This window comes from Phoenix dactylifera, chromosome 8 (assembly GCF_051530095.1).
Source record: "Phoenix dactylifera cultivar Ajwa chromosome 8, Ajwa_hap1_PhDact_Kaust_v1.1, whole genome shotgun sequence".
In the NCBI taxonomy this organism is placed as follows: Eukaryota; Viridiplantae; Streptophyta; class Magnoliopsida; order Arecales; family Arecaceae; genus Phoenix; species Phoenix dactylifera.
In genome coordinates, this window is record NC_143197.1 from 22,485,886 (window position 1) to 22,497,557 (window position 11,672).

Consider the following 11,672-nt stretch of genomic DNA (forward strand, 5'->3'; position numbering starts at 1 on the left):
GAGTGATGAATCTCAAGACAAAGCATCAGTAGATTGGCCACTGAATGCAAATGTATTTGTTTAATGGGACTCAATTGCACTAGCTGCTTGCTCACTCTTTTTTTTTTTTTCGTTTTTTTTCCTCCTCCAAAGAGTTGAAAACCATGACAACCTTGACAATTTCCTAGCTCACTGTGATCTCTAATGCATCGATCCTCCTACTTTGGTTGATCACAAGCAGCATCATTTCTCGGCTGCTTGACTTTAAGAGATGATGCAGTTCGGCTGGAGTTGCGTATAGGCCTTGCATTACTTGGAAAAAGATGGACATTGCCTCATACTGTATGACTTTACGGATGTCCAACCCCCTCATACCATTTATTCCACATTTCCACTATGGAGCCTGGTGCTTGGCGTGCGGCGACTGAGACAAGCCCGGTTATGCAGCCAAGCCCCACCACTTTTTTGATTGGTTGTCACTCATCGGATGAAATCCCTAGTACTCATACAAAAGCTGGCACTCCTCCTCCCAATGCAGGGCTCTACTTTTCTAGATACCTCTTCCATTATTTTCCTGTGGAAGACTCACACAGGAAGGCAGCAAAATCTCACCAATGAATACCACCCTGTTTTTTTTTTTTTTTTTCCTACAACGAATGGCATATTCATCTTTAGTGCGAATAAAACAAAAAATCAAAAAATAATACATTATAAAGTGCATTAGGCAACTTTCTTTTTTTCGACTCATAGAGAATTTTTAAATAATCAGCTATATACGAAGCTATCCAGTCTACCGTCTAATTTTCTAGACTGGTCCGTGTTTATGTTGGAAAGTTTATATCGGATACCACCCTGTGTACCTGATGCTTCCATCATATTCATCCGATAGGTTGATTCTATGTAGATCAGGGTACCAGGTACAGCACCATCCGATCAACATATTTTTGAGCCCTACGGTTCAGTGTGTCCGTATCCCCACTACAGGCTATCGATATATCCATGCTCCTAACTTTTCTCCTTGTCTGTGGGTGGTGACATGCAGCAGTAAAAATCATTACCCTTTGAGTAGACATGGCAGGGGATGATAAAATTCCCACTCACCGATTAAAACCAAAGGCTAAGTTGACAGTAAATCTAAGAAAGAAGGAGAAAATTTGAAGTTATTCATTACGAGAGGCCGCCAGCCTTCTGCATGCTTTGGTAGATAGGCCTTGTTCATGAATGCTTGTATTGTGCAGCAGCTTAAGTAATTATGAGAAGGCTTTTGGTGAATATCAGTTTTGTTAATAGAACATGTTAGCATAATTGTCTGAACAATCATATGTATTAGAGATGAGTGCAATATAAATTTTTTTGTACTGCAGAAGAAAAAACTGCACAATTCGATTCAATTTATCGTAATCAATTAGTCAACATATTAGTTAATCATAATATAAAATACAGAAAAATATTATTTATCAAATAAAAAATTATTGATATATCAAATTATTCATCGAGCTGTGAAAAAGATTTAACAGAAAATAGACTAATCAGTAACTTCTGATGTAGCAGTAAATGCAAGATGTGTAGGTAAATCGATTCATCAAGTTTCTATATATCATTAGAAAGAATATTCCTACACAAATTTAAGGAAAAAAATGAAAAATTAATAGACTAACGTTATAGTGATGCTTCCATTATACATCTCCCATGCATTGATACATTGTTATCTGGCCTACATCAGCATCGGCAGACTACAGCGTGCTCCGCGTAAATAGATGATGAGTATTTATTTAACTAGAAAAACTAATCGGAAATAGTAATTGAAGAGATTCTTATCTCCAACATGTCATGTGAATCATTCTTCCACGTATGGTTACGTGGATCCCCACCAACACTTTTGAGAAACCCACAAAAAAGAATAAAAATAAAAAATCAGAAACCAATGCATTACAAACAATGTGTATGGATCTTTCATCTTCCACAAGCACACATAGAGATCTAGCTTTCTCCGTCCACGATACACTATCTAGTTGGGTCCACAAATGAAAGGAAATAAGAAAGTCAGCAGCCAATGTACTGTGCATACTATATATGTACGTGTATATTTCTTCTTTAACAAGCAAGTAGATATGGCATACCATATATGTATATGTACATATTAGATGGCTCCATTCTGTTGGAAAAGTATTGTCTAAAAATTCCTATATCTTTATTTTATAAAAGTATTATAAAGGAATAATCTACTGAAATACAATTAGAAGATTTGCTTGGATCGAGGCGTGTGATATACACTACTCTAAGAACATGATTCACCACCTATATGCAAGTCTGCAGCGATTTCGTTTCTAAGGTGCAACAACTCAGCTCAGCTCGATCCTCCTCTAACGAGCACGATTATTGTGGAGGCTTGACCAAACCTGCACCTTCAGAATGCTTAATAAATAAAAAAATAGAAAAAAGAAAGTTGAAGGATGGAAAAACTTTGTCTCTAGAAGAAATTCTTGGGAGAGAGAAAACCAGTGAGAAAGAAAGAAATCAGATTATTTTTGAATTAATTCCAGAGGAGTCTATTTATAGACTCTATCCGTATCTTTTTGGAACCAACATTCTCTTTCGAAGAGCCACAACTCTTCTAAAAGAGATGCTCACAAAAAAAATATTTTAAAGCATTTAAAACAACTAAAGTTTAGGGAATAAAAAAATTTAAATATATTTTTAATTAAAGCTCTAACAATCCTCCACAAAAGATTTAATATTTTAAAATTATAAAGTAAAATATTTGGGCAACTTATATTATGGTAATGGGTGAGGTGTCCTATGGACTTGAATCTCACTTAGTATTGATAGTATTTATTTAAAAAAATCATAGTGGATGAAACCTTAAACTAGGTCCTTTATCTCAAACTTCTACTTATCACACACATACTATGGATCAATTGAGTCTTTATACAGTCAACGCCATTTAAAGGCCTTGCGCTTAGTACTTTGATTTTTCATAAGAATTTTATTAGGGTAGTCCAAATCCCTAGTCGTGGCCTATACAACACTTCTCACATAGATAAATCCTCTAAGAATATTTGTGACATAATACCCTACAGATTTTCTATTCTGGACTCAATAAGAGTATAACTCAACCTTTCTAATATACATTTTGTCACTTATAAGAGCACACATCATAGGGATGGAAGGAGATATATTCCGAAAAATATGCTCTGACACGATCACTCAATCAATTTTATTTCTATCATATTGAATCTCCTTCATGGGATTTCTAATCACAGAAGTTAGGTATCGATTGCCGATGACCAAATAGTGGGCTTAAGCCCCATCCCCATCGATGATTCTATGACTCTACTCCTAGACAAATCCTTGGTTAATTCATCTGCCAAGTTTTTCTCACAATTTCAAGAAAATGACATTACTTCTTTTGAGTTGTCCTACAAATTTATTGCAAATTTGGATATGCTGGTTTATCTTTTGGTTAGTACTCTTTTGAATCTTAAGATTTTGAGTTAGATTTTAGCTTTTGAAATAGGTACAATGAAGAACAATAATATCAATAAAATTAATTAACCACACTAAGAAAAATAATAAGTAATGTAACTTTGTAATTTTTGCATGTTTTTCAAAGCAGCCATATATATTTTGAGAATAGTCAAGAATATATCTGATTTTTAAAGCAACAATAACTTCTACATTGCTTTTAAAAGTGTAGGAGTTTTCTGCACAGAATTAAAAATACAGAAAATAGATTGCACAGAATTTAAATTCGTAGAAAATCTACATGGATTTTAGAGCTGCAGTAATTTTCTACACATTTTTTTAATATGCAGAAAATTGTTGCAGGCTTTAAAGTTGCAGAAAAATTCTGCAAATATTTTAAATCTACAAAAAAATTTGTATGGTTTTTAAAGTTGCAAAAAATCTGTTTGCATAATTTTCAGAGCAATATGACTTTCTAAAAGGACTGATTTTGGTAAATAAAAAAACTTCTATAGCTTTCTAATTCTATGCAATTGAAACCAAATTTAGTCCATGCAATTGAACTAAAATGACAAGCGATTAAATAACAATTTCAAGTATAATCAAGATCATGTTTACAGACGGTTGAAAAAAGTATTCCTTAGAAATTGCTATATTTTTATTTTATAAAAGTATTATAAAGGAATAACCTATTAGAATAAAAATAGAAGATTGAAAAGAGCTTGCCTGAATCACGGCATGTGATATACACTGTCTTAAGAATGTGATTCGCCCTCTACGTATAGGTTTGTGGCGATCTCGTCTCCAAAGTACAACAACCTAGCTTAGCCCTATTCCCATCTAACGAGCACGATTGCTGTGGAGGCTAGACCCGATCTACTCCTTCAGATGCCTAGAAAATAAAAAAAAAGAAAGCAGAAAGTTGAAGAGTGAAATTTTTTTTTGTGTGTAGAAAAAATTCTCGAAAGACAGAATACCAGTAAGAAAGAGAGACTGGCTTATTTTTAAATTAAACTCGGATGAGTCTATTTGTAGATTGTATCCGGATGACCGAAGAGATGCGATGGTTCCGAAGATACATAATACTTCGAAAACACCGTATCTTTTCAGAACCAACATTCTCTTTTAAAAAGAGACATCTTATAAAAAAATATTTAAAAGTATTTAAAATAACTAAAATTTAAGGAATAACAAAATTTATTTTTTTGAATTAAAACACCAATACATTCTACCTCATCACTCTACTCCAAACTATATCCTTTTTTTTTTTTAATACATAGTGAACAGTCCAATGAATGGTGGTAATTGGTAAACTGTATCCAGCTAGCAAGATGAACCTCCATTTTGAGCTTTTCATACAAGAGACAACTCCACCAATAAAAAGCACACCAATTTCTCTCTCCAATATAAATATATTCCCCTCCATGTTGGATAAAACAATGTATATACCCGCACAAAGCTTTTGGATTTGGATATGAGCTCCCTCCACTATAGCCTGCGCGTGGGCTGAATTCCCGTTTCCGTTCGCTGTCTCCCTCTCATGAAGATCTTCCCCCAATATAATCTCACCCTCTCCCTCATTATGCTTGCAATCATTATTCTTGGTTGCCTCACGCGCATGCCCTTCCCTCCACACCTCCTCCCACTTCCCCTTCCCCCACTCTATAAATCCCCCCTCACTCCCCATTCTCCCCCTCCCACGTGTCTCACCCTCTCTCCCCTCCACTCTCGCCACTATTCCAACAATTCCCACTTGCCTCCCATTTTATTCCCACTATTCCAACCCTATTCCTGCCATTCCTACGAGCTTCCAATGGCTGTCTCCGGCTTTGAGGGCTTTGAGAAGCGCCTGGAGCTCCACTTCTCCGGAGACGACCCCCTCGGCCTCCGCAGCCTATCGATCGGCGATCTCCAGCAGGTGCTCGATGCTGTCCAGTGCAGCATCGTCTCTGCCGCCGGCAATCGTTCCTTCGACGCCTACGTGCTCTCCGAGTCCAGCCTCTTCCTCTACCCGCACAAGATCATCCTCAAGACCTGCGGCACCACACAGCTCCTCCGCTCCATCCCCTCCCTCCTCCGCCACGCCGCCGACCTCGGCCTCCGCCTCCGCTCCTGCCGCTACTCCCGCGGCAGCTTCATCTTCCCCGCCGCCCAGCCCTTCCCCCACACCAGCTTCTCCGACGAAGTCCTCTTCCTCGACGCCCGCCTCCCCGCCACCCTTCGCTTCCGAAAAGCTTCGATCATGCCGTCCGACGCTTCCCCGCATTCCTGGCACGTCTACTCCGCCGCCGACGACGTGTTCTCGGCGCTGCAGCCGAGCAGTTCCACGATAGAAGTGTGCATGACGGAATTGGACTGCTCGCTGGCGCGACAGTTCTATCGGCGGAAGGGCGACCATCGCTCCGGCGATGATGCGGGGGCAGAGATGACCGAGTTGACGGGGATCGGCAGCATCAATCCGCGGGCGCTCGTCTGCGGCTTCGCGTTCGAGCCATGCGGTTACTCGATGAATGGCCTCGACCGCGACCGCTACTCGACGATTCATGTCACCCCCGAGGAGGGCCACAGCTACGCCAGCTTCGAATGCGTCGGCACACGGGAGGTGATGGATTATCTACGGAAGGCGGTGCATGTTTTCCGGCCAGGTGCGGTGTCCGTGTCTCTCTGCATGGGTGCCGGCGACGACGATGAGGAGCGAGTGTGGCCGGCGGTGGCGCGTGCGTTGGAACCGCTCGGGCTGAGCTGCAGGAGCCGGGCGGCGGAGGACTTTCCAGGGGCCGGGACCGTCACGTACCAGACGTTTACGGCTCCCCGGAAGTGATTGGGGTGGTGGCTCCGGCCAGAAGGAAGTGGCCCAACGCATGGAAGTGGTTGTTGAGAAAATGTCGCAATTTGCTAGGCTTAGAGGAAACAAAAGGGAGAGGGGAGTGAATGGGGGGGAGTGTTTGCTCCGTAGGGAGTTGGAGGCTTTCTTTGGGGATGATGATGGAATGCAATTAGGGAGAGTGCAGTTGACACTGGAAAGGAGAAAAAAAGGGGTTTTAAGAGCGGGGTGGGAGCACCATAATACAACACCCCACTTTAGTGTGTCACGCCTGAATGGATACCAAGGATATGTAGTGCGTGGACGAAGGGAGTTGAGTTGAGGCTCAGTGTTTTGGGGAGGGGATTGCCCTCCACCTTTCTTATCTCTTTTTGTTGTGTCTAAAAGGAAAAAGTACACCTTTCTGTTTACTTGGTTGTTTCGTTTTGTTGTTCTTAGGACCAAGATTGCTCTCTCCTCTCACCTTTTCTCCTTGGACATATTAATTCTTTTCTCCTTTCAGAGTCACCATTACCGACGCCCTCATCTCTCCATGGTGTGTTATTAATTTGCGAGATCTGGAGGCAAATAAATGACACTTACTGTCAGTGAAGGTGTGTTTATAATTGGCCTTGTTGATGGGCTGCATCATAGACATCATGTGCAGGATGGGACATTAATTCTCTACGAGTGGAATGAGAACGATTCAAGGCACAGTCATTGAGGGAATCTTAGGTGGCTGCAATAAGTGTGAGAGCTAAGTATGATTAATGGCCTCTCCTCTTCTATCATCTTGCTTTGATTCGAAGCACTCCAAAGGTGGTCGTTCTCGGAACTGGATAAAAACTACACACTTTCAGGTGCATCCAGCGTGACTAGAGGGCATGTTTCCTCACTAATTCATATGCAATTAATACCTACTCGCCACGCAATGCACAACTGTGTTCCACCTTCCCCTGGAACCATTAATTAACTGAGCAAAGCTGAATTAGTGAACAACCCTTACAATTAACACACCTGGAAATTGGAGTAAGCTCATGCCTCTGAGTTGCTGCCACTTGGATTCATGCTTTTGCCTAGGCTGCCGTTAATAGGAGGGTAGTTGCATTTTTTTTTGGGATTATCTCACCTTATATATTACACACACACACAGACATGCACGCTTGCACGCATGCACAGAAAGAGAGAGAAGTGAGGTGGGGAGGTTGGGGTATGGATCATGCTCCTCTGCAGAGAAGAGGATATCTATTTTTGAATTCCAAATTCAATAATGAGACACTCAAATAGATAGTTTTCATTATACTAATGTACTTACATACATGATGAAGTATCTAAATTAAAAATTTACTCAATTGATCATGACCTACATATGTTTATATATATATATATATATATATATATATATATATATATATATATATATATATATATATATATATATATATATATATATATATATATATATATATATATATATTATAAAAATTAATAGATTTTAATATTTAAATCATGGCAAATATAATATTGTATCACTTAACTATCTATTTTTGTGTATACTTGATGTAGTGGTTAGACACCAAAACTATATAGGTATGCATGCATGTATATATAGTCAATGACCAAGCATCGGGAAATCGAATACCACTTTTATCCGAAAAAGCATGAATTTTGAGAACCCATGTCTAAATTGTATCACATATTCTTAGGACTCTCCATGATTAAGTTTATTCTATTCTGAGTTCACACATTGATGCAGTTGAGAAAGGCTGATAAGATGTGAAAATGTATTTGAGTAATATAATTAGGCTCAAAAAGCAAATAAAGTCATCGTATATATTGCAGTTTGCACTAATCATACATCTGATATGAGCTACCATTTTGAAACAAATCAAGCACATCACAGATAATTTGGTTCTTCTTTAATGCAAGGATTTTGAAGTAACTGTACAAAAATCATTTCTTTGTCAAAGAATTGTTACTTCATATAAATGTTCTAATAACGGAGATTGACTCACTTGAATTGGCACAAATTAGATATTGAGGATATATTTACAACTTAGACAAGTTCACTCACAAGTCGTTACAAATATATAAATAAAAAAAATTAAGTAAGAAAGAGCAAAAGAAATAAATTTTATTTACATAATAAATTAATATATTAACATATAATTTTCTGACAGATTCCCAAAGGGAGTGTGTGAAAACTGGTGAAAATAAAAACCTGATCAAGTTGCATCACCGTTCCTCTTACGAACTTCAACAAGTTTTCAAACCGAAGTATTAATTAAGTTTTTAAGCTTGATTTGGTGCCTAGAAACTATCAAAGTATAATACAAAACGTCAAGAATCAAGATATAAATTCCCTAATTCAAGCAATTCTCATGATGAACCCCTGTTTTTTTCCTTAATATATTGTTTCTCGAAGAACCGGGTCTTGCAATTCTGTATTGGGACTTGGGAGTGGTTTACCTATGCTTCTAGTAACGATTATGGACTCATTAAAAATACTTTGTAGCCCAACCTGTCTTTCAAACACAGAAACACTATTGCCATGTGTCATAAGAATTTTGGTGCTTTATGCTACAATCCTACTGTATATCGCACCAACACCCGAATTACATAAATCCCCTCATGCCATATGATACATAGCATTTTGCTTTAAAAAATGTTTTGGGTCTGAACTCAATACCAAGAAAAACTTAATTTCGGAGCTGGTAAGAAGGCTGGGCCCCTACTTTTCCACATCATGGTTGATCACATAGCTCTATTCACAATACAACCTTAATCTTTCAAAAAAATTTTAGCAGTTTCGCAAAAAATTTTGATTCACATCAGCATTATTACATCAACACATCATCTGCATTACATCATCCAATCATGCATCTACCTGAGCTACCTCATATATGTATGTATACATGTTTATATGCATGCCATGTGATGGTGGCATTAGAGCACATCCTACATATCATAAAGACCACCTTAGTTTATAAGAAAGGTGGGTCCATGGATGATGCTCTCGGTTTGGGCATTCCGAGAGAGTCATCCTCTCATTTGCTTCACTTTATGGTGCCTTGATATTCTCGAGCTAGGATATGGAAACATGGAGGCCATCATGTCCCCTGAGCCCCGGACTCTCTATTGCATGGATTGGTTTTGTTTAGGAGGAACCTTTTCATTCTCCAACCTCACTTTAGGCTCGCCGAGGCTTTTGGCTGAACGAGACCAAGAAGAGGGACTACCCTGATTATAAAACACCCCTAGTGCATCCAAGTTGCCGGATCTAGTGAGTATCCGGGTCTTGTTCTCTTAGGAAAGGCGTCAAGGAGATTGCATTGCCGACATCTTGGAACTAGCATCATGTGGGGCATGAATAAAAGGCTTACATGCATGAACCTGGCTTTCCAGGCTAACCCAAAGGATGATTGCAAAGGTACATGGTGTGTTTTAAGTTGGGACCATTGGGTTTCACATGTATGAGTGGGTCACAACTCATGGCCTTGGACATTAGGTTTACGGTGGACACGTGTTGATCGATGGATGCATGGTCGAAGATGCGAACCTAAATGACATGTATGGTAACCCATCTGCATCTGCTTGCATGCTAAAATTATGATGTGCATGTCTTTGTGCTCTGATCATCTTCGTACGAGGTTCGGGCACATGTGAAAAGGACCAAACATGGTGGACCTAGGACTCAAGTTGTTGATGATAGTCGGGCTCGGTGATAGGGCATCAGTGACACCTCAAACCAAGAGGATAATAAATGTTGCATGCCTGTAAGACAAACAATACAAACATGCAAGGCTACTATCAATCAAGTTATATTAATTCTAGAGTGATAATAATTTTTTTCTAGTCATCAAAAAATTAATTTAATAAAGATTCAAGCAAATTATTCTCGTAAGTAGATAGTACAAAGTAGCAAGAGTCATAATGTTCCAACCAATTATTATCATTCAAATCGAATAAAATATTTAAAACTAAATTGAACTAAGCTAGAATTCCATATGACTTAAATATCTCCAAGCAATCTAATGCACTCTCCTAAGTCCCGAGCAATCATGATTCATGATCTAAAAATAGAAGAAGAAAGAATAATAAACTATGTTAGCCTGGTAAGCAACATAATACATCAAAGTGGGGTCTAAGCATCCCAAACAAATAAATAATCAAATAGCATAATATTGACTAGCAAAAAAATCAAATCTCAAATAATATATATATATTTTTCAAAATTTATTTTTATAAATTGATAATAAATTCAACATCAGATTATGGCAACGTAACCTAATGGCATGCATCAGATAATAGATACAGAATGCACAAAGCGCCATATAAACAATTTGTTTTTTATTCTCTGACAACTTTGGATAGATATCACTATTCTAATTAGTAGTGGCTCGATGTTAAAACTAGTTTCTCAAATTACAAGTTGACAAGACCAATATATAATCCCTATTGACGGACCAAATCATAACCATACTGAGAATATATATATATATATATATATATATATATATATATATATATATATATATATATATATATATAAAATAAATTTCATAAAGTGTTTCAAAATTTATTTTATAAGAATATAAATATATTTTAAAACAATTATGACAGTAATAATGGCATATTTGATCCACTTAATTAAATATAAAAAAAAGGAGATCATAACCAAATTTAATAAACTAATTAAAATTTTCTAAAAGCTATTAGAAAACACACTTTGAAGGTTATTAAAATCTCACTTGCGTTGTCCTACCTTGATGGCTGAGTCTTGCTTGTCTTGGCCTCCTTAATTATCTCTGCTATCCCACTTCCCAACTATGGCAGAACTGGTCTTCTTGGCTGCTTGAAGAAGACCATCCAGTAAAATCAGATTAGTTTTATGAGACTTTGATGGATGCATAAGAATAGCTCACCCTTGATGTAGTAGTACTTCCAATTCTTTATCCTCAACAAAAAATTCTTTTGTTATACATGCGCCTCAGCCATCAGGTATTGAAATTCTTTTTACACACATCGGAAGACAATGTGTAAATATTATGGGGTTCATGGCTTTCGATTCTCTTAAATTTCTTAATATATCTCAAATCAACTCTCCCTCTTTTGCAAGGCATTGCAGTAGCTTATTAATGAGCTCCAGTCTTTGGAGCTTACCATAGATTGTAGAATTCAACCAACAATAAGAGTCAAATATATTCCTTTATTCTGGTTATTTGTCACCTGAATTCCTTATAGTCATCGACTCAATTACCACAGAATATGGTTCAGATGTTTCAAGCAGGATTATCTCATGCAGCTCACTTATGCCCGACATTAGTTTTGTCATGTTTGTGAAATGTTACTAAACCATCTACATACTTCGTTACGCACAGATTCTTGAAATGAAGCTTTTTTATGTACCAAAGGATGAGCTCTG

The 11,672-nt window shown here is 37.9% G+C and overlaps 1 pseudogene; it reads left to right on the forward strand.

Moving 5' to 3' along the window:
- The first annotated feature begins 4,985 nt into the window (after nucleotides 1-4,985).
- Nucleotides 4,986-6,678, forward strand: LOC103723001 (S-adenosylmethionine decarboxylase proenzyme 4 pseudogene; annotated as a pseudogene).
- Nucleotides 6,679-11,672: the final 4,994 nt, after the last annotated feature.